The sequence below is a fragment of the Rhinolophus sinicus genome, chromosome X (assembly GCF_036562045.2).
Source record: "Rhinolophus sinicus isolate RSC01 chromosome X, ASM3656204v1, whole genome shotgun sequence".
Taxonomy (NCBI): domain Eukaryota; kingdom Metazoa; phylum Chordata; class Mammalia; order Chiroptera; family Rhinolophidae; genus Rhinolophus; species Rhinolophus sinicus.
The window spans coordinates 84,384,286-84,390,149 of record NC_133768.1 but is presented as its reverse complement, the minus strand read 5'-3'; the positions used below and the strand labels follow the sequence as shown (position 1 = coordinate 84,390,149).

At 34.4% G+C, this 5,864-nt stretch overlaps 1 non-coding gene across 1 annotated transcript; it reads left to right on the top strand.

Annotated features, from left to right (window-relative positions):
* Positions 1–769: 769 nt before the first annotated feature.
* LOC141569836 (U6 spliceosomal RNA) lies at positions 770–876 on the top strand. Its single transcript, XR_012493616.1, has one exon. It is a non-coding gene; the product is annotated as a U6 spliceosomal RNA (small nuclear RNA).
* The last annotated feature ends 4,988 nt before the right edge of the window (positions 877–5,864 follow it).

Below are 5,864 nucleotides of genomic sequence, written 5' to 3'. Positions count from 1 at the left end.
TGATACAATATATAAACAAAATGAAGGATAAAATTATATTATCATATCAATAGATGCAGAAAAAGCATATGAAAAAAACCCAGCATCCATTTATGATAAAAACACTCAAAGGGAACATACCTCAACATAATAAATGCCATATATTGCAATCCTACAGCTAACATCATACTGATTGTTGCAAAGCTAAAAATGTTTCTTTCTTAAGATCAGGAATAAATCAAGCATGTCCACTTTCACTGTTTTTATTCCACACAGTAGTAGAAGTCCTAGCCACAGCAATAAGACACAAGAAAGAAATAAGAAACATCCAAATTGAAAAGGAGTAAGTAAAATTGTCATTATGTGCAGATGACATGATGCTATATGCTTGTACAGAGAACCCTACAGATTCCACACAAAAAACTATTACAGCTCATAAACGAATTCAATAAAGTAGCAGGATATTAAATTAATTTCAGGAATCAGTTTTTTCTTTCTTTCTTTCTTTCTTTCTTTCTTTCTTTCTTTCTTTCTTTTTTATTTTTTTATTAAATTTATTGGGGTGACAATTGTTAGTAAAATTACATAGATTTCAGGTGTACAATTCTGTATTACATCATCTATAAATCCCATTGTGTGTTCATCACCCAGAGTCAGTTCTCCTTCCATCACCATATATTCGATCTCCCTTACCTTCATCTCCCACCCCCCACCCCCCACCCCCCTTACCCAGTTTTTTATACATCAAAAAAGAACTGTCAGAAACAAAAATTAAGAAAACACTCCCATAGTGCTCACTTCGGCAGCACATATACAAATATTGAAATGATACAGAGAAGGTTAGCATGGCCCTTGTGCAAGGGTGACACACAAATTTATGAAGTGTTCCACATTTTTTCTGACAACAAGGGACAGATCCTCCAGACAGAAAATCAATACGGAAACAGCGGCCTTAAATGACTCATTAGACCAGTTGGATTTAATCGATACTTTTAGAGCATTTCACCCCTATGCTCCAGAATATACATTCTTCTTGCGCACACGTCGAATCTTTTCCAAGATAGACAACATGTTAGGCCACAAAAAAACTCTCAAAAAATTTAAGAAAACTGAAATCATATCAAGTGTCTTCTTTGACCATAATGCTATGAAATTAGAAATCAATTACAAGAAAAAAACTGGAAAACACACAAATACATGAGGCTGAATAACATGTTACTAAATAATGAATGGGTCAAAAATGAGATCAAGGAAGAAATCAAAAGATACCTTGAGACAAATGAAAATGAAAACACAATGACCCAAAATCTGTGGGATGCAGTGGAACCAGTCCTAAGAGGGAAATTCATAGCAATGCAGGCCTACATAAAGAAACAACAAAAATCCCAAATCAACAGTTTATAATCAACAGTTTATCCTTACACCTAAGGGAACTGGAAATAGAACAGCAAAATAAGCCCAAAAGGAGTACAAGAAAGGAGATAATAAAGATTGGAATGGAAATAACAAAATAGAGACCAAAAAAAAAAAAAAAAAGTAAAATATCAATGAACCCTATGGCTGGTTTTTGGAGAAGATAAAGAAAATCAACAAACCTTTAGCCAGAGTCATAAAAAAAAAAAAAGAGAGGGCAAGGACCCAAATTAATAAATTCAGAAATGAAAGGGGAGAAGTTACAACAGACACCACAGAAATACCAAAAAAAATTAAGAAAATACTATGAGTAACAATATGGCAACAAATTAGACAACCTGAAAGAAATGGATAATTTTCTAGAAGCATACAACCTTCCAAGGCTAACTCAAGAAGAAATGGAAAAGCTGAATAAACTGACTACTACCAGTGAAACTGAATCAGTAATCAACAAACTCCCAACAAGCAAAAGTCCTGGACCATATGACTCTACAGGTGAATTTTCCAAAACACTCAAAAAGAATTATCACCTATTTTCCTCAAACTATTCTTAAAAAATCCAGAAAAAGGGAAAGCTACCAAAGTCTTTTTATGAGGCCACTATCACCCTGATCCCAAAATCAGACAAAGACATTACAAAAAAAAAAAAAAAAAGAAAGAAAGAAAGAAAGAAAAAGAAAACTACAGGCCAATATGCCTAATGAATAAAGATGCAAAAATCCTCAACAAAATATTAGCAAACAGAATTCAACAATACATTAAGAAGATCATACACTATGATTAGGTGGGATTCATTCCTGGTATGCAAGTTTGGATCAATATCCACAAATCAATTAATGTCATACACCACATTAGCAAAATGAAAAATAAAAATCATATGGTCATATCAATAGATGCAGAAAAAGCATTTGACAAAATACAGCAGCTATTTATGATAAAAACTCTTCTCAAAATGGGAATAGAGAGATCATATCTCAACATAATAAAGGCCATATATGATAAACCCACAGCTAACATCATACTCAATGGGGAAAAACTAAAACCATTCCCCTTCAGATCAGGAACAAGACAAGGTTGCCCACTTTTTCCACTCTTAGGTATCTATCCAGAGAAATCCAAAATGGTAATTCAAAAACAGTTATGCACCCCTATGTTTTTTGCAGCACTATTTACAACAGCTAAGACATGGCAACAACTAAAATACCCATCGGTATATGACTGGATTAAGAAATTGTGAAAAAAAAAAAAAAAGAAATTGTGGTACATTTATACAATGGAGTATTACTAAGCCATAAAGAGGAATGAAATGTTACCATTTGCAACAATATGGATGGGACAAGAGAACATTATGCTAAATGAAATAAGTCAGACAGAGAAAGACAAATACCATATGATCTCACTTATATGTGGAATCTAAAAAATAAAATGAATGAACAATGGGACTATATGAAACTTAAAAGCTTCTGCACAGCAAAGGAAACCATCGACAAAATAAAGAGGCCACCAACTGAATGGGAGAAGATTGCAAAACGTGCCTCCGATAAGGGGGTAATATCCAAAATATACAAGGAACTCATGCAACTCAACAACAACAAAAAAAAAAACAACCCAATTGAAAAATGGGAAGAGGACTTGAAGAGACATTTCTCCAAAGAGGACATACAAATGGCAAATAGACATACGAAAAAATGTTCAACATCACTAATCATCAGAGAAATGCAAATCAAAACCACAATGAGATATCACCTCACCCCAGTCAGAATGGCTATCATCAACAAGACAAATAGTAACAAGTGTTGGAGAGGCTGTGGAGAAAAAGGAACCCTCATACACTGTTGGTGGGAAAGCAGACTGGTGCAGCCGTTATGGAAGGCAGTGTGGAGGTTCCTCAAAAAATTACGAATAGAATTACAATATGACCCAGCAATCCCTCTCCTGGGTATCTACCCAAAAAATCTGAAAACATTTAGAGATAAAGACACGTGTGTTCCCTTCATCCTAAAACATCAGACTACACATTCTTTTCTAGTGTACATGGAACATTCTCAAGGATAGACCATATATTGGGACATAAAATCAGTCTCAACAAATTTAAGAAGATTGAAATCATACCATGCATATTCTCTGATCACAAGGCTTTGAAATTGGATATCAACTGTGAAAAGAAAGCGGGAAAAAACACAAATACATGGAGATTAAACAACATACTTTTAAAGAAGGACTGGGTCAAAGAAGAAGTTAGAGGAGAGATCAAAAGATACATAGAAACAAATGACAATGAAAATACATCCTACTGAAATTTTTGGGATGCAGCGAAAACAGAGTTAAGAGAGAAATTTGTCTCATTACAGGCCTATCTCAAGAAACAAGAAAACTCCCAAATAAATAACCTCACATTACACCTTAAAAAACTAGAAAAAGAAGAACAAGTAAAACCCAAGGTCAGCAGAAGAAAGGAAATAACAAAAATTAGAGCAGAACTAAATGAAATAGAGAACAAAAAAACAATAGAAAAAATTAATGTGACAAAGAGCTGGTTCTTTGAAAAGATTAAAAAAATTGACAAACCCTTGGCTAGACTCACTAAGATAAAAAGAGAAGACACTGATTAACAAAATCAGAAAGCGTAAAAGGGAAGTTATCACGGACACCACAGAAATACAAAGGATCATCCAAGAATACTATGAAGGACTATATGCCACCAAATTCAACAACCTAGAAGAAATGGACAAGTTCTTAGAAACATATAGCCTTCAAGGCTGAACCATGAAGAACTGGAAAATCTAAACAGACCGATCACCAATGTAACGAAATTGAATCAGTCATCCAAAACCTTCCCAAAAGCAAAAGTCCGGGACCAGATGGCTTCACTAGTGAATTCTACCAAACCTTCAAAGAGGATCTAATACCAATTCTGCACAAACTCTTCCAAAAATTGAAGAAGAGACAGTACTCCCTAACTCATTTTATGAGGCCAACATTACCCTGATACCAAAACCTGGTAAGGACAGCACAAAAAAGAAAACTACAGACCAATATCTCTAATGAATACCGATGCAAAAATCCTAAATAAAATTCTAGCAAATCGAATACAACAATGCATTAAAAAGATTATTCATCACGACCAAGTGGGGTTCATCCCGGGGCACAAGGATGGTTCAACATCCATAAATCCATCAATGTGATACATCACATAAACAAAATAAAGGACAAAAATCATATGATTATATCAATTGATGCAGAAAAAGCATTTGACAAGATACAACATCCATTTATGATTAAAACACTTAATAAAATGGGTATAGAAGGAAAATACCTTAACATAATAAAGGCCATATATGACAAGCCCTCTGCTAATCTCATAATTAATGGAGAAAAACTGAAGCCCTTTGCTCTACGTTCAGGAACACGACAGGGATGTCCCCTATCACCTCTGCTTTTCAACATAGTGTTGGAAGTCCTTGCCAGAGCAATCAGGCAAGAGAAAGAAATAAAAGGCATCAAATTGGGAATGAAGAAGTTAAATTATCACTCTTTGCAGATGACATGATGCTATATATAGAAAACCCTAAAGACTCCACCAAAAAGCTATTAGAAACAATCAACGAATACAGTAAAGTTGCCGGCTACAAAATCAACGCACAAAAGTCCATTGCCTTCCTATATATTAACAATGAAATCTCAGAAAAAGAAATACAAAAAACAATTCCTTTTGCAATTGCAGCAAAAAGAATAAAATACCTAGGAATAAACTTAACCAAGGATGTGAAAGACCTATATGCTGAAAACTATAAGACATTTTTGAAAGAAATTGAAGAAGACACAAAGAAATGGAAAGACATTCCGTGCTCATGGATTGGAAGAATCAACATAGTTAAAATGGCCATATTACCCAAAGCAATATACAGATTCAATGCAATCCCCATCAAAATCCCAATGGCATATTTTAAAGAAATAGAACAAAAAATCATCAGATTTGTTTGGAACCACAAAAGACCCCGAATAGCCAAAGCAATCTTAAGAAAACGAACAATAATGGAGGTATCACACTTCCTGACTTTGGCTTGTACTACAGGGCTACAATAATCAAAACAGCATGGTATTGGCAGAAAAACAGACACATAGACCAATGGAATAGAATTGAGAACCCAGAAATAAAACCACATAAATATGGACAGATAATTTTTGACAAAGAAGCTAAAAACATACAATGGAGCAAGGACAGCCTCTTCAATAAATGGTGCTGGGAGAATTGGATAGCCACGTGCAAAAGAATGAAACTGGACTGCTATTTGTCACCATGTACCAAAGTTAATTCAAAATGGATCAAAGACTTAAGCATAAGACCTGACACAATAAACTGCATAGAAGAAAACATAGGTACTAAACGTATGGACCTTGGGTTCAAAGAGCATTTATGAACTTGACTCCAAAGGCAATGGAAGTAAAAGCTAAAATAAACGAATGGGACT